Source organism: Hyperolius riggenbachi, chromosome 5 (genome assembly GCF_040937935.1).
Source record: "Hyperolius riggenbachi isolate aHypRig1 chromosome 5, aHypRig1.pri, whole genome shotgun sequence".
Taxonomy (NCBI): Eukaryota; Metazoa; Chordata; class Amphibia; order Anura; family Hyperoliidae; genus Hyperolius; species Hyperolius riggenbachi.
The window spans coordinates 181,821,352-181,840,072 of NC_090650.1; the positions used below are offsets into that span (position 1 = coordinate 181,821,352).

At 44.7% G+C, this 18,721-nt stretch overlaps 1 protein-coding gene across 1 annotated transcript in view; it reads left to right on the plus strand.

Annotated features, from left to right (window-relative positions):
- The window catches only part of LOC137518507 (polycystin-1-like protein 1), a 330,792-nt gene extending 323,432 nt beyond the window's left edge, over positions 1–7,360 (plus strand). Inside the window, exon 14 of the mRNA XM_068236461.1 lies at positions 7,124–7,360. The gene's annotated coding sequence lies outside the window, so the exon portion shown is untranslated. The remainder of the gene's footprint in view (positions 1–7,123) is intronic.
- The last annotated feature ends 11,361 nt before the right edge of the window (positions 7,361–18,721 follow it).

The following is an 18,721-nucleotide window of genomic DNA, read 5'->3' on the forward strand; positions in this document are numbered from 1 at the left end:
AGCCGTTTCTCCGCCCACAGCACAAACAGAGCCACTTGAGGTATGCTACCTTTGATATAGAAGATAGCGCTCCACACACTTTTCTGATCTTATATATGTGAATACACTCACCAGATCCTATTGACCACTGTGAGACTGGTCAGAAAACGCACTCAACGTTGTCCTCCTCGGTCAAAGCAATCCTCCCCGGTAGGTCCGTCTGCTCCGCCTCTCTTCCTTATTATCACCGTTTTTCATATGCTGAAGTACCTCATAAAATGAGAAACCTCACATAGTACAGCTCCGTATGTTAAAAATGACGTTTAATAGCTTAAAATACTCACAAACGTAGGGTCATATGGCTGCGCACAGAGTTTAAGAACGGGCTCTCCCCCGTGCCTCCCGGTCAGGCCCGTTGGTTCCGCTCTAATTCCGCCGCCAGTCCGTTGATCATAAAGCCCTCGCTTCCACGCTGTGCGCTTGTAGTGTCCTGACAGCCCGAGGTAGCTCCACCCGACGCGTTTCGTCACAGCGTGTGACTCATCAGGGGCGTGGCTAGCTACCCGGACGTCAGGTTTAAATGTCCACTTAGGGCCCTCCTTCCAGCTAATGCGCTGGTGTACGGCGTGACTCCTCTACACGAGTTGCCTCCCCATTGGCAGTCTGAGCTGCCCACCCGGACGTGCGCGCGCAGTGCGCTCCAAAGTGTGCAGCAAGTTGGCTGCTGGTCCCCTACATGTTCGGCATAAAGGAGAGCCCGCTTTACATTAAGATCATAAAAAACAATTCATGTCACATACATTGTCATAGTTTTATTCCCATGTTCTTCCCACAAGCTCATATTATATCTACTTCTATTGCCTCTGCCCCAGATTCAATCTGTATATCTTTATTTGGCTTCTAAGATTACATCTCCTTTCTCTTCCAGGTTCTTTGTCGGCATCTTGTGGCCAAATAATGTTACTGCTGCATTATGAATTTACTTAAGACAGTCATTTGCACAAAATAAAATAGAAAAATAGGTATTATATGACAACGGTAACAATGTATATATAGAATGCAGTCCATTTATGTCTCACTAAGCTTTCCCTGCTGATAATAATCTACCCCTCCGTTAACCACCTCAGCTATTAGCTATGAAGCAATTTAGATCTATATCTATATTGTGTCCTCTTGGTTGCAACGTACCCATCGCATAGATCCATTTTGTCTCCTTCTTTGATATTTCTCTTGTTTTATTTGCTCCTCTCCATGAATATTTCATCTTTTCTATACCACAGAACCTTAATGTTTCAGGGTTTGATTGATGGCATGTTCTGAAGTGTTCCGATACACTGTGTTCACTGAAGCTTCTTCTGATATTGCCTATGTGTTCCCCTATTCTCCTTTTCAATGTTCTTGTCGTTCTTCCAATATATTGGAGATTACATTGGCACCATACCATATACGGTAGACAACTCCCTTACTGTTGCAGGTAATGTTCTGCCTAATTTTAAAGCTGGTTCCTCTTGATGTGGATGTAATTTCCTGGCATCTCATATGTCTTGCCTCCCTGCATCCCACACATCCCCTACACGGGAAAAACCCATTCTGTTGCCAGAAAGCGTTTATTTCTCTGGGTGGGTTAACACAGCTGGGTGCCAAGATATTCCTTAAGTTTTTTGCTTTCCTGTAAACAAAATGTGGTCGGTCAGGTAGTATCTTTTGTAAGTTCACGTCCTCCCTTAAAATTGGCCAGTATTTCTTAAAAATGCTTTCCACCTGTCTATGCTGTGTAGAAAAGTCGCTAATAAACGGTATTCGATCATTATATTGCTCTCCCTCTCTCGCTTTATTTCTAAGTAGTTCTCCTCTATTCATTCTTCCTATATCCATAATGTGCTTCTGTATATCTATTTCTTCGTACCCCTTCTCCACGAATCGTTCCAGGAGTACCTGGGATTGTGATATGTAGTCTTTTATCTCACTACAGTTTCTACGCATCCGGACAATTTGTCCTCTTGGCACAGCCCTCAGCCATCTGGGGTGGTGGCAGCTCTTCACAGACAGGTAACCGTTTCGATCTGTTGGTTTAAAATATGTTGTAGTTATGAGTCTATTCTGTCTTCTTTCGATGTTTAAGTCCAGGAAGTGAATGCTCTTCTTGCTCGCTTCCATTGTCAGTTCTATATTGATCTCATTGTTATTAAGTCCTTGAAAGAACAAAGGGAGTTCACTTTCTTCACCTCTCCAGATCAAAAAGAGATCATCTATGAACCTTCGCCATACTACTATTCTGCTATCTTCTCTTTCTCCCAAAACTTCTTGCTCCCACCTCCCCATAAAAAGGTTTGCGAAGGATGGTGCGTACCCCGCCCCCATAGCACACCCCCTTATCTGCAGGTAGTAGTCTCCATTGTGCCAAAAATAGTTCCTGGTCAAAGCAAACTTTAATAGATCCATAATGAACTTACTCTACTTCATTTTCATATTTGGGTCTCTTTCCAAGTAGAATCTTACCGCATCCATGCCTGCTTGGTGCGGAATATTTGTATAGAGTGACGTGACGTCAGCTGTCACAAGTGTATCATTTTCTTCTACAGCCAACTCATTCAGAATTTGTAACATATGTTTTGTGTCATTCACTACTTGTGGTAGGCCCATTACCAGCGGCTGTAGGAAGTGGTCCAGGTACTGGCCCAACCTATGTGTGATGGGCCCTATTCCGCTGATAATGGGCCTCCCCGGGGGCTTCTCCGTATTCTTGTGTACCTTTGGGACTTGATAGATTATAGGTGTTCTTGGCGCCGTGGGTGTTAAATGTTTGAATTCCTTATCATCCAGGATTCCTTCTGTGAGTCCCTCCCTCAGTAATGCTTTCAGTTCCCCCATGTATATGTCGCACGGGTTTCCTCTTAGTTTCCTATACGTAGTTTGATCCATCACTAGCCTGTTCTACTCCTCCCCATACTGTTCCTGATTCAAGACCACCCCCCCCCCCCTTTATCGGCTGGCCTAATGACTAGCTTCTTTTCTTCCAGCATTTCCTTGGCCATTTTAGTTACTCCCTTGGTTTTTCCTGGTTGTATCTTTTCCAACTCCTTTTCCACCATTTTTTTAAAAACCTCCACACAGTTCGTATTTGTATTGTCCTGAGGGTTGAATAAAGATCTATTCTTCATTCCTGTATGCTGATATTCTGCAGGTGGGTTGTTTCTAGTGGTTGGTCCTTCTTTGCTTAGAAAGTATTTTTTTATGTTAAGTATCCGTGTATATTTCTGTAAATCCACATATGTGCTAAATTTATTTATTGGTTGTTTGGGGGCATATTTTAAACCTTGGTCCAACATCTTGATCTCTCCAGTAGATAGTTCTACTCCCGATATATTGTATATGCCTTTCCCTATCTCTCTCTTCTTCTCTTGTACACGCCTCCCCCCTCGTATCCCTCTTCTGGTCTTCTCTTGTTTCCTCCCAATGGAGGCTGGTGCGGGGGTTCGTATTCTGGTCTCAGTTGGGGATTCCACGGTGGTTTGTGGTATCCCAGGTTCGTCCCTAAAAAAGGCTGATATCTGTGTTCTTGTCTCAATGGATCATATCTGTTATATGTTGTTATGTTATACTGTCTGCTATCCTGTTCATTCCTCTGGATTCTTTGATTTCCACTTTGATTTTCCCCTCTTATGTCCTGATTCCCATTAGCTGTTCTAGGCTGAAGATAGTTCTGCCTGGGTCCTCTGTGTTGGTATCCCTCACTGCTTCTTCTTGGAGTGTTGTTAATAAAGTTTGGGGCCCTTTTTGGTACTGCCCCTAACTCACGTGGCCCTGGTATGGGTCTAGGTACAGGCGTGTTCTGCACTGTTGTAGGCCTAGTTTTGACCTGCCATTTGTACGCTTTTTTTAACTTATAGGCATTCCAGTCGTATATGAATTTTTTCTTCTTTTTTATAATAATCTCTCTTTCTTGTTTGATAAGGATTTCGCATGTTCTCTCTGATAGCACTTTATATGACGGGTTCTCTTTATATGGTTCCAACTCATTTTTAATTCCTGTAATTTCTTTTCCCAAGCGCTCTAAACGCTTGGTCTTCCTTTTTCTTAGTAATTCCATAAACCCTATGCCACACCCGTCAAAAAACTCTTCCCACTCCTTATTATTCTCTTCATCTTCCTCACCATCATCTGGGCTGACATCCCACCTCAATTTCTGAGGTACCACCCCTTTTGTTATATATTTCTTTAGGGATGCTACATCCCACCAGGTGGTCTGCTCCTTTATCATCACAGTTTCTAATGCCCTAAATTTTTCCTCAATTTCCTTTTTGACAACATCCTGTGTGTCTTCTTCTACTTTAAATACCGCTTCTATGTCTACATTACGATTATCCCTATATTCAAACACATCCATGCTGCTTATTAGTACTATAGTTATTAAATGCAAAGGTATAATATAAGCGCAACAGATAAATGTTCAACAATAAATTAACTTCCACACACTCCTCTTGCTAAGAGCGGGTCACATAGGTATACAAAACATAGGCTAGAGGTTCACTTTAAGAAAATGTCCCATATAGCATCAAATGTTAAAAAGTTGGTTGAGGAAAGTCTGTTCAAAACACACTCCTCCTATTGGTATGCGCTTCTTATTGGTGTCAGCTTCACCTTAATCGAGAGTTCCTTTGATATAGAAGATAGCGCTCCACACACTTTTCTGATCTTATATATGTGAATACACTCACCAGATCCTATTGACCACTGTGAGACTGGTCAGAAAACGCACTCAACGTTGTCCTCCTCGGTCAAAGCAATCCTCCCCGGTAGGTCCGTCAGCTCCTCTCACTGCCGCTGTCCTCCGCTGAGGTCGGCTTCCGGGTCGGCTTCATGTGCACTCCACGGTGCAGGTCACATGGTGTAGCCGACGTAATCAGGTCTCTATTGCGCAGAACTATGCTACCTACCCCTACCCTATGGATATGAGTTCATTTGGAAAATTACATTCTCATGCAGTCAATATTGCATATAGTTTATGTGCACTGAGACAAAGTCACAGGGTGGAGAAACACAAGATAGTTAATGGTGAATACATGAAGTACCACTTGGGCCCCCTATGCTCCAGGGCCCCATTGCAGATGCTATGGCTGCTATGGCTATTGCTACGCCTCTGACTGAGGGGTGTTTCGCCTTCTGTACCAGAGCAATTTTCAACTTTCAGCAGTTCTTCCATTCATTCGCCTATAACTTTATTACTACTTATCACATTAAAATTATCTGTATCTTCTTTTTTTTTCAACACCAAATAGGCTTTCTTTGGGTGGCACATTTTGCTAAGAATTATTTTATTCTAAATGCATTTTAGTGGGAAAAATAAGGACAAAAATTAAAAAAAATCATTATTTCTCAGTTTTCGGCCATTATATTTTTAAAATAATACATACTACCGTAATTAAAACCCACACATTTTATTTGCCCATTTGTCCCAGTTATTAAAACTTATAAAATATTTCCCTAGTACAATGTATGGCACCAATATTTTATTTGGAAATAAAGGTGCAGTTTTTCAATTTTGCGTCCATCACTAATAACAAGCCTATAATTTCATAAACGACATTAATATACCCTTGTGACATACATAATAAAAGTTCAGTCCCTAAGGTAACTATTCATGTATTTTTTTTATTTGCCATTTTTTTTATATTCATATAATAGATTTAGGTAACTATGGGAAAGAGCGGGAGGTAAGGGGTTAATTTTAAATGTATTGTATATATGGTGGCTGGATAGTGTAATGGTTAAGGACTCTGCCTCTGACGTTGGAGACCTGGGTTCAAATCTCGGCTCTTCCTATTCAGTAAACCAGCACCTATTCATTAAGGAGTTCTTTGGGCAAGACTCCCTAACACTGCTACTGCGTGTGCTCTAGTGGCTGCCTCATAAGCCCTTTGATTTCGACAGGAGAAAGCGACAAAAAAAAGAAATTAATTTTTTATTAAAATAAATGTATGTAGGTGTAATTTTACTATTTTGCCACAAGATGTCATCCCGCATTATTTCCTATTAACGTACTGTAAGTACGCTATATAGGAAGTAATATGTGGATATGTTACTTCGTAAGTTGCAAATGATCGCGGGTTCTCATTGATGCCGGCAATCATTGATACAGGGACTTAGATTAATGAATGGGAACTGCGTTCCTATTAATTCATCTTCCCTCTAATGGGTGGCAGCGAGTACGGTGGCGGGAGCGCACGTGGGAAAGAGCGGCTGCCATCCGCAGCCATTGACAGTTATCTAAATGGCTGGGCAGGAACTGAAGTCCTGCCCGATGTAGATATACTGTAGTGAACTACGAAAGTGGTGAATCTTTGCTCTAGTCTCATCCACCTCAGACCCTGAGATCTATAAAGGGTGCTATCCTATGTTGTGCTTCTAAGGTTGAAAATTCTGATGACTAGAAGTGTAATATAGCTTGTTCTAAAGTAGCATTAAAATTTTCCCAGAGTTTTTTTTTCCTGTAATTCTTTATCTAGTGACCACTGACCAGCATCTAGTACAAGGTTGCGCCCAGGGCAACTGCATTGTTAGAATATTTGAAGCATGATCTGAGTATGTAAAATTTCCGAATATGATATCAACTACGTAAAGGAGCTGTTCTTGTTAAATAATCAATACTAGAGTAAGAATTATGTGTCTTTGAATAGCAAGAATAGTCGACCACACCTTTAAACACCCTCCATGTGCCTATTAGTCAGCTGGTTTTCAATAATGTAGTAATTTTTTCATAGTTTCTATTAGAACAGTTTTTTAGTTAATTATGCTGTCTGCATGATCTAAAGAGATGTTAAAGTCATGTTGAAGTGCCCATTAAGCAATTGACATCTCTTACTTATGGCATAAACACTTACCATTACAGACTCCACTTTATCATAGTCCTCAGCTATGTCTTCCTTACTTCATATCATGGTGTAGTAAACAAATTCTGAATTTACTGTTCTCAGTTTAATTCTTCTCAGAAGTAAGACACATCTTGGACAGATTTTACACTGCTTTTAAAATCCCACCTACTTTATATTGATCCAGAGTAGCATTCTTCAGTGCATTACTTGAATTACTGATTTTTTTTTGTTTGATGCAGGCTCCATAACTGATTTATTTTTGTATTTTTCAGCACTTCTTATGGATTTGAGACAAATTGAAATTATCAGCCTCATTAGCAACACTGGAACACTGTAACACTGGGACATTTGGAAATCCATCTACATTTGTTCTTTTAACTATTTTATAATTTGCCACTTTTAATGTAAATGATCATGTGTAACTATCTAGTGATGACTGCACATTGAAGCGATATGACAAATGGATTGCAAGCAATATGACAAACGGATTAACTCAACAAAGTCATTTGTTATTCAATTATTTTTTTGCATGTAATCAATGACAAAAATGCACTGCTTACTTAAATGTATACATTCTGGAAATTGTAATAATAATAAAAAGAAGACTAAATTGATTTTCTTCTTTCTCATTTTCATTAACCTCCTGTGAGAAAGCACGGAAAAGCAGCCGCTTGCTCTCAGAGCAAGGCGGCTGCTTCCGCATCCTGCATGGCGGCGCGGCGTGGAGGAACCGCCGCATGCCGCATAATCAGCGGTGAACGCGGAGAAGCCGCCGGGTGCAGTGTGGCGGCTCCCACGGCGGGCATCAGGGACAGTGCTGGTGTGGCTGGGACTCATAGTCCACCAGGGTTGAGAGTGACGCGCGCGCGCGCAGAGAGGCAGGCCCTATATAGCAGCCAGAAGAAGGTCAGCTGACTGAGCGGGTCAGCTGACATTTCCATCGATCCTCATTGGTCCAGCAATTAGGGGAGGTACTGGAGAGTCCTTTTGTATATATACTGCTGGCTGTTCACTTGCCCGTTCTCTGGCGTTGCGAACACAACGTGCTAGCACTCAGACCCTAGTCAGATCCTAAAGTGTGCCGGGACCAGCTGGAGCTGTAATCCTACACTTAGCTAGATTCTGTTGATAGCTTAAAGTACTAGTTTGATTGTGATATCTGTTATGACCTTTTGGCTTGCCTGACTATCTCCTGAACTCTGATTCTGTACCTCGATATTTCTGATACCCTGTTGCCGAACCCCGGCTCGCCCTAAGACTCTGCATCTGTCTCCTGATTCTGTACCTCGATATTTCTGATACCCTGTTGCCGAACCCTGCCTGTTTATCAGACTCCGCATCTGCCTTCTGAATCTGTACTTTATCTGTCTGTGTGTTTACGACCTGGCTTGTCCGACCTCGAGAACCGACCTTACTGTTAGCGGCGGTTCCCAGTCCTGTTAGTGACACCTTCCCCTGAGTGTCACTATCAGAGAGTGTTTCCTCTTTTAGCTTGACTCCTCCCTCCTAGGAGAGTTCAGGTCTTCGGAAGGAATCCGTGCAGTACTCTTTACTGCCTTGAGGCCTAGGCCTCTTAGTGTTACAGTTACACCAATCACTACACTCTACTCAGGTGTCCGGAGGTTAGCTAGTATATCGGATTATCGGTGATACTGCAGATCATCTATAATCTGGTATATATCTGTATTCCCAGTGATACTGCAGATCACCGGTAATCAGATCCTCTCTGTGCTACACCGTTCGTTACACCTCCCTGGTGGTAAGCCCGACCTACGCTCAGGCTAGCCGCCGCAGAGGATCACATGGCCCCGGAAGATTTTTTTTTAAATAAAATGAGCTGTATACGCTTAAGCTAGCACTTGGCTAGCTAACTATGTCCCCCAAGTTTTGCCGCTCTCCACCGATCCCCCCCGATCGCCTCCGTAATACGTACTCCCCAGGGATCCCGCAATGGCGCAGCCTTCCAATCAGCTCCAGGCTTCACTATGGGGAGGATTGGGACTGCGGATGACGTCAGACGTCATGTCCGATCATCGCCATAGCGACGAGTGAAGCTGAATGGTGAAGCTGCAGCTCTCATGGGATCGCGGAGGGGTAAATATTGCCGTCGGAGATCGGGGGGTTTAGTTAGGTACGGCAGGGCTTGGGGGTCCTAGTTAGCTAGCGAAGTGCTAGCTAAATCATAAAAAACATAAAAAATCTTCCCGCAGACGCAGCCTCTGAAACTGCGTACCGCCAGGGAGATTAACATAAAAGGAGTTACTATTGAAGTGTGTTTACAAAATATATTATAAAATACAGTTGGCATATCTATAACTACAAGAATTATAGCAAACATGACAGCTACAAATGTATATCTTTCACGTAATAATCCCAATAGTGGCAGTGGGGAAGCTCAGTAGCAGGACATACACCTCCTAGGCCTAGTTGGTAATCACTGAAAATATGCAAATAGATCTCAATTATATGCAAACAATCGTATCACATTTTATTAAGTAATGAATTAACATAAAAGGTGTATGGGATGGCCACCCCATCACAACTCATCCATTCAGGTCAACATTCACACTTGCACCCATTCGCCGGCATCTAATGCTGTATGCTAATGAGAGCACTGGCACAGTGCCAAAGTCCTGAAATTAATGAATGCAACAGTGGGACTCAGAATCACAGTTTGATCAAGTGGATATCATGTACTAACACTTTAATCTGGTGACAGGTATGGGCAACCTGGTGACAGTCACAAACATCAGACCAAGACTGGTCTGTCATTGATGACCATAGAGTGTCTTTGATGGAGCGGTGTGATGACAAGCAGTTGCAGTAGGAGGCAAGCAAGGTCAAGCTGAAGCAGTCAGCAGCATCAAGCGCATAGAGGCATTGGTTAGTCTCAAGCCAGTCACAGTGTATGCAGCTTGTCTCACGAGGTCCAGACGAAAGGAGGCACATCAACTTGAAGGCACAGTATAGAGGATAGAGGATCATGAGAGCTGGATATAACTCCACAGCATCAGAGTCCAGCGAACAGGGAGGTGAACTACAGGTCCAAGCAGTGGCGGTCACTGTCATGATGACCAGACGGCATGCACAGTGGTGGTGGGTAAGCCCTTTTACAGACCTGTAGTTGAACCGGAGTCGAGGTCGGGATGGCGTGGCGTCCCATGCAGAGAGCGTGGGGCTCCCCCGACGTTTCGCCGGCGTCCGGCTTTCTCAATGGGGCATGGTTGCCATGATGCATGTCTCTCCGACCTTTCACCAGACAAGCAACCAATCAGTGTACAAGCACTGCCTAGTCACACATATCGAGGAGAATGTGGACACAGAGGGAGGAGGGCACAGGGCGGGCATCCATAGAGGGAACTAATGTTAAAGGGCAAGTGTTACTCGCTAGACACAAACAAAGGGCCCTGAAAGGGGCCTGAAAAATATAAACAAGATTGGGGTCTAAATTTAAACCCCATGCTGGTGACCACATGCACTATCACTTTCAAGAAAGATCAGCAGGTGGTATTGGCCCTAGTGTAGGTTGCGAGTGCACCAGCCCATCAAACAGCCCAAATGTGCAATCCAAGCCCTGCGTCCACACAAACTAATAAGTCACAGAAAGGACCGCCCTATTAAAGACGGTCTATATAATAATAATAATCGAAAGAAGGCAAAATAGACTGTCAGACCCTCTATATACACAACAAAAAAAGAAAATCATATCGGAGGGGAAAAAAAATCATATCGGAGGAAATTACAAAAAAACTTTTTTTATATAAGAATTCTCTACTATCCCATATCCCACACATGAGAAAAATGGAGCGACAAGTGAAAGAATGCAGTGGTCATCCCCGACCAAGGAGAAAGAGGGCCCACACAGACAAGGTGGGCAACGGGAGGCACAACAAGCAGATCCCACCTATGTAGGCAAAAAGTGAGCAAAGCTCATTTGTTCATTAAAGTGGAACTGTCCTTAAAATTTGATACTGTAAAAATATCTGATGTGTTGCTCAATACTGCTTTAATAAATAAAAATATATGTTTGCTGTAATATACCTGTCAGATGTCCTTATTTCTGTTACTGTATTCTAGTGCAGTGTGCGAAGCCATATGTTGGTTGGCAAGTTTACAGTGCCATCCAGCTGATTCCTACTAGTGTTGGGCGAACAGTGTTCGCCACTGTTCGGGTTCTGCAGAACATCACCCTGTTCGGGTGATGTTCGAGTTCAACCGAACACCTAATGATGTTCGGCCAAACCGTTCGGCCATATGGCCGAACTGCGAGCGCATGGCCGAACGGTCCCCCGAACATTTGGCTAGCGCTGTGATTGGCCGAATGGGTCACGTGGTTCGGCCCGAACGCGCTCTGATTGGCCGAACGGGTCACGTGGGTTGGGTAAATAAATACCCGATCCGCGTCATTTCCCCGTCATTTGTCTGTGGGATTAGCTTTGGGTAGGCAGGCAGGTTAGATAGAGTCTCTCTCGCTCTCCAGCCAGGCTAGCCAGGGTCCCTCCCAGTCAGTGTGTGTGCTGCTGCGTTCAGTAGTACACCGGCGTTCAGTCACCCCATTACTATTTAGCATTCTGTACTCTGCCAATCAGTGTAAATATAGCTGGGATCTGTAGTGCACCAACGCTCAGTCACTCCATTACTATATAAAGCATTGTGTACGCTGCCAATCAGTGTATATATATTACTGGGATCTGTAGTGCACCAACGCTCAGTCACTCCATTACTATATAAAGCATTGTGTACGCTGCCAATCAGTGTATATATATTACTGGGATCTGTAGTGCACCAACGCTCAGTCACTCCAATACTATATAAAGCATTGTGTACGCTGCCAATCAGTGTATATATAGCTGGGATCTGTAGTGCACCAACGCTCAGTCACTCCATTACTATATAAAGCATTGTGTACGCTGCCAATCAGTGTATATATATTACTGGGATCTGTAGTGCACCAACGCTCAGTCACTCCATTACTATATAAAGCATTGTGTACGCTGCCAATCAGTGTATATATATTAGTGGGATCTGTAGTGCACCAACGCTCAGTCACTCCATTACTATATAAAGCATTGTGTACGCTGCCAATCAGTGTATATATATTACTGGGATCTGTAGTGCACCAACGCTCAGTCACTCCATTACTATATAAAGCATTGTGTACGCTGCCAATCAGTGTATATATAGCTGGGATCTGTAGTGCACCAACGCTCAGTCACTCCATTACTATATAAAGCATTGTGTACGCTGCCAATCAGTGTATATATATTACTGGGATCTGTAGTGCACCAACGCTCAGTCACTCCATTACTATATAAAGCATTGTGTACGCTGCCAATCAGTGTATATATATTACTGGGATCTGTAGTGCACCAACGCTCAGTCACTCCATTACTATATAAAGCATTGTGTACGCTGCCAATCAGTGTATATATATTACTGGGATCTGTAGTGCACCAACGCTCAGTCACTCCATTACTATATAAAGCATTGTGTACGCTGCCAATCAGTGTATATGTTACGGCCAAAACCAGAAATCGGCCAAAGTGGGAATTGGCCGGCCATTTCTAGAACTGGCCGATTTGACGTCGGCCAAAGTCCAAAATGCTGGAAATTTCTGACATTGGCCGGCCAGTTTGCAAAATGGCCAAAGTCAGTCGGCCAAAGTCCAAAATGCACAAATCCCAGAACATCCCAGATTCTGTCCAGCACCATGAATGGCATTCAGAACTTCTTCTCTGCTCTGAAAGATACACAACAGCATAATACCCTTTACAGAAAAAAACATTTATTTTGTTACAGCTGATACAAATCCTGCAATCTGCAGTTTGTCTACCTACTGCTTTCATGGAATTAGACATTCTGTTAACATCCTGTGTTTATTAATTAGCTGCTCTGCCATGACAGCCAGCTGACATGTCTGAGAGACCAAATTACACTTGTGCTTAGTCACAGATGAGGGTGAATTAGACACGCTAAACTCTCTAAATAAATACAGGGTGCATTTCACTATTTCTTCCTTCTGTCCTGTGCAAGAGTTCAGGTCCACTTTAATGAGCTGTTGGCTGTGAATTGCTCAGGTAGACGTCTGAAATGTGAGGACAGGAGAACATGCTTGATGGCTGAAATATACTCCACTCTCGCTTGGAACAGTAAGGGCTGGTTCAGACGGACGTCTGCGTGGCGTCGCGTCTGGGGGCGTTGCGGCGGCTGCGCGGTCAGGCTTTCAGTAGCCTTCGGTCGCGTCGTGATGCGGTCGCCTTTTTTTCTTCCCCTAGGGGTACATTAGCCGTCGCGGTTGGCCGCTCCCTGGAAGCAACATGTCGCTTCCAGGGGCAGCCCAAACGCTCGCGAAAATCGGGACCCGAACGCCGCGTTCGGGTAAAAGCGCGCAAAAGCTCGGTGTAAACGCTCCCATTCACTTGAATGGGATCGTTTACCGCGACGTTCCGAACGCTTGCGGTAAACGCTCCGCAAGCGTCCGTCTGAACCAGCCCTAAATATGAAGTCGCTTGGAACAGTAAATATGAAGTGTGTGCTTTGTTTTTCACACATTGCCTTTCTCTACCTCACCTATCACAGCCACATCTCTTTGCTCCAGCGAGTGATAATAGCCAGGATCCTGCCAGAGTCACAGCCACAGTAGCAAAGCAATACTTCTGATGAGGATAATTTACAACACGGTGATGCTCTCAGGTCCTATGTCACCTCTTGAGTCCTCTTGTCACCTCGTGGAGTGTGACCTCTGTGTGACTTCTCTGGGTGACAGCCCAGAAAAAAGGAGGAGAAAGCAGCCTAGGTTATGTCCTCGGTGCAGCATTTAGCAGCTCAGGGTCCTTCGGATGAAAGGCAGCCTCGGGTCCTTTCCCTCATGGGACCTGGCTGCTGGCACAACAGGGACACGGCGGATTTTTTAGGAGAGCTGAGCAGGGACAGTGGGTCAACATTTCAACGTCACACACACCAATTCTCTAACTCTTCAGTGGAGGAGAAAAGCAGCCGGCAGCATATAGGCAGCTCAGGGTCCTTGCACGCAGACAGTGCAGACCTGAAGTGCAGAACTGAGTGAGCAGGGACAGCGGGACACTTGTAGAGAGGTGAGCTTCGGGACTTGGCCGGCCACATTTAGTTACAACGCGGTCTGGCCGGCCAAAGTCCGAAACTGAGGAGCAGTTTGCATATTGGCCGCATCAGGCAGCCACTTCGCATTCTGACCGGCTAGAACCCGAAGTGGCCAGTGTTAGAACCTGTTCTATATCACCTTGCTTCGACACCATTAACTTCTTACAGTTGCGTCTCACAGACTGCGAGATCACTTGACTCTCCACACACAGCAAGCAGGAGATAGACTTTCTCAGGCTCCTTCAATGTTTACGGTATTTATTCAAGTAACAGTAATAAAGATAGATACAGTTTATCATCTCCTTGCAAAGCAGACTTCCATGTTGCGTTACAGCAGCGTGAGTACCTTCCTTCTGAAAGTACCCAGGTCTTCTTGTCTCTACTCTATGTTACATCTAGACTACCTATGTACAGCATACATTATATCAGATTACAGAAAGGAAGAACATACTTAGAGAAATAATTGGGTCCAGTCAGTATTGAAGCATAGCAGGAATCAGAGAGAGAGCCACCCTTTTCAGCTCGTCCGGCTATTAATACCGACTAGGAAAGAGTTAAACGTGACACCATATTCGCCACCCCTAGATCAGATTATTGGTGGACCCTACTCGTGGTGTCATCATACCCGCCTACTCGATTAATATTTAATGTCACCTTTCCTTTACTTACTGGAATGTGGATATTTAGTAAACACGGCTGATGTTTTCTGTTCCTGTGGTGTACGTTTTTGAGGTCAGAGTGGCCGATGGCCTTCTTTCAGGAACATGTTCTCAGTATCTGCGTGTATCCTCTGCTACACGCAGACCCTGAGATGCCTCTGCCTGCATCACAAAACTCTATTTAGTTTAAAGGCATATACAGCCTTTTCCATAAAACTCAGGCCAAGTAACTGAGGCCTACTTAAATTATAACAGCCAGACTTCGGGTTCTGGCCGTAACATATATATAGCTGGGATCTGTAGTGCACCAACGCTCAGTCACTCCATTACTATATAAAGCATTGTGTACGCTGCCAATCAGTGTATATATATTACTGGGATCTGTAGTGCACCAACGCTCAGTCACTCCATTACTATATAAAGCATTGTGTACGCTGCCAATCAGTGTATATATATTACCGGGATCTGTAGTACACCAACGCTCAGTCACTCCATTACTATATAAAGCATTGTGTACGCTGCCAATCAGTGTATATATATTACTGGAATCTGTAGTACTTCACTCACCGTCAACCACTATATAGCATTGCGTACTCTGCCAGTCAGTGTGTATATTGCTGGGATCAGTAATACTCCACTCACCGTCAAAAACTATATGAGCTCACCATGAGTTCCTCAGAGACCTCCGCTGTGAGCAGCACTCCCAACAACAGCAACAGCCAACGCCCTACGCAAGCTATAACATCCACCCCAGCAGCCAGTGGTCAGCAGCAGCCCTCCCCGGAGGAGAACGTTGTGTCCATCGGTCCGGCGCCAGAGCGATTATTGAGGGCTGCCATTGAGGAGATGATGGGGCCTGATGTGGAGGAGGAGGTCGGGCTCAGGCCAGCATCCCAAGTTAATGTTGAGGACGATGAGGGGTCTGTGTCTGGGGATGTTGGGGTGGCAGAGGTGGTGGGTGGGTCAGACTCAGGAGAAGAGTTGTATGATGAGGATGATGATCGGGACCATCTGTATGTGCCTCAGAGTCCGACCCCGGAAAACATGTTGTATCGTGTGTTTAGGTACTAAAATCTGCATTCCCAGTACTGCCCGGGTCCACGGATCCATATAATTTTTTGGGCAGCACTATCAAACTGTGGTACTATGAGTGAGTTGCCATGGTCCTTCTGTGCTGTCACACTCACCGTCTGTCTGCAGATGGATTGTTCAACACAGCTACGCCATCTGACATGTAGTCCTTGACCATCTTCTCCAGGCGATCGGTGTTGGAGGACGTGGAACTGCCCGATTGCTGTTCTGTGTGCTGCTGCATGGGTGTCAGAAAATGTTCCCACTCCAAGGACACTGCCAATACCATTCCCTTTTGGGCACTAGCAGCAGCTTGTGTTCTTTGCTGCTCTCCTGGTCCTCCTGGGTTTGCTGAAGTCAGTCTGTCGGCGTACAACTGGCTAGAGAAGGAGGAGGATGTCAATCTCCTCTCTAAAGTCTCCATCTTCAAGGGCCTGCTGGAATTGTTCCATTTTTGACCTGTCTGACACTTTCTTCAATCAGTTTTTTAACATTGTGTTTGTATAAACTGGGTATAAACCCAGTAATTGGTGTTGTCCAGAATAATGAATAATAATGAATAGTGAATAATGCGCGGGCCGCGTTCAATGCAGTCTAGCATGAATTGAGCCATGTGTGCCAGAGAGTCCTGCCAGACTCCTCTGTCTTCATGTTCTTGTGAGCGTTGTGATTGTTGTGATGCACCATATTCGTCACCAGCATCACTTTCTTCCTCTTCTGCTGTCCATTCCCGCTAAATTGTGGAAGTCCAACGTGCACCGCTCTGTCCCTCGGCAGTGGGGGCATCCAGTTCCTGCTCCAACTCCAGCTGTTCCTCGTCCTGTTCTTTGTCATAGCTGGGACCAGCGTTTCCTGAGGCAGATTGCCTGATGTTGGTATCATCACGCTGATCGTTTTCATCTTCAGATTCCCCCACTTGCATCATGCCAGCGGTTTCCATCTTCAACATTGATTTCTTCAGTAAACACAGCAGTGGTATTGTAATGCTGACTGTAGAGTTGTCACTGCTCAGTCACAAGCAACGTGGATTGCTCAAAATTTTGGAGGACTTGGCAGAGGTGTAACATGGTGGCCCAATCAGATCCACAGAAGCTTGGTAGCTACTAGCTAGCTGCTGGAATGCGCCTCGGCACTGCGCAAAAGAGTGCTAGCATGTGCAGCGTAGAATTCCAGCGCGTAGGGAGGGACATCACCCAGCGAGCGATGGTGCGCTACATTGAAGCGCTCCTGCATCTCTTGGTGAGTCCTTCAGAAGCGGTACTGGACTTTAAAAAATGTTTTTTTTTTCCCTTCAACAGAAGATCTGCCAGGTTGGAGTGAGGAGGACTGAACCCCGGCGAACTCCAAGCAGAGGATCTTCAGGAACCCTCAGGGCTTCGAGCAAGCTGAGGAGGATCAGCAGCCCCGAAGAGACCTCTCCTCATATGTGACTGTTTGCAGTGGAGTAGAGCTCCCCAGAACAACCTCTCACTTGTCTCTTTGTCACTGGTCACTTTGTCACTTTGTCATTTTGTCACTTTGTCATTTTGTCATTTTGTCACTTTGTCCCTTTGTCACTGGTCACTTTGTCATTTTGTCACTTTGTCAGTCACTGTGGTCACTTTGTCAGTCACTTTGTCACTTTGTCATTTTGTCACTTGGTCACTTTGTCATTTTGTCACTTTGTCAGTCACTGTGGTCACTTTGTCAGTCACTTTGTTACTTTGTCATTTTGTCACTTTGTCACTGGTCACTTTGTCACTTTTCACATTGTCACTTTTCACTTTGTCACTTGTCACTTGGTCACTTGTCCAGATGATCTCGGTACACCTCCTGCGATTCAAATTCCTACACATATTGCTCTGGGATTTGGGTGTGATGAATGATGCATCTAACTGGCCACCGGAGGCAATTAAGGCCTTCAAAACATTGAAAGCAGCTTTCTGTTCCGCCCCCATTTTGCGTCATGTTGAGTTGTTGACATCATGTTCATCCTCGGCCTTGCCTTGCATTTCAGTGCGAGGTGCATTTTCCACAGAAAAAGGTTGTGAATCCGGGCACAACATTTGTGGCTGTTCCATTGACCTTTCACAGGTAGAAGATTGTGGGGGTGGGAATAGCTCCTCCGAATAGCCCATTGTGTCCTGAAAACTACTCATTGCATTGCTTTGCGCACGCATTTTTTTGTCCTCATGCAAGGCCTGAGTTGCGCCTGAAAGCGTGGCCTTCTCCTCCTGCGCCTCCTCTTCCATCCTGTGTGCTGCTGCTGGGTTAGCGTTGCCGGTCCCTTTTCCTGGAACCTCTCATCTTTATTACATTTATGACTGCATGGCGACAAAATGCATGTTACCTGTGCAAAGAAAACAGACATTTCCCGCATTTAAAAGGCAGTTTTCCCTTTGAAACTTTAAAATCGATTTTCTCAAAAACTATAAGATCTTTTTGCTAATTTTTTTCCCCTCTTGTACCCACTCCCAAGGTGCACATACCCTGTAAATTTGGGGTATGTAGCATGTAAGGAGGCTTTACAAAGCACGAAAGTTCGGGTCACCATTGACTTCCATTATGTTCGGAGTTCGGCGCGAACACCCGAACATTGCGACCATGTTCGGCGAACGTTCGCGAACCCGAACATCCAGGTGTTCGCCCAACACTAATTCCTACTTCCTCCAGCCCCTCCTTTCTCAAGCAGCTCCTTTCTCTAATCACTGTGCAGTATGCAAATTAGCCTGTGGTAGTGTACAGTTACAGTGATGTCATCTGGCTGCGCCTGTGTATGTAATGTTTGCCTGTGTTTTCCAGCCTGCTGCATTCAGCCCACAAAGACAATTACTAATACTGGTAGTACGAGGGTTGAATGAAAAGTAATGCCTCCACCTCCATAACTCATCAACAGATGGCAGTACTGGTTTGTGGCAAGTACTGGATTGTTCAGTAGACTTTCCTCTACAGTTCCAGTTGGTAGGAAGCCTTAGCATTGGCGGTTGTGTTGTTGCAGTGCAAAGTATGGAACCCTGCGCAGAAGGTCGGTCAATGCAATTT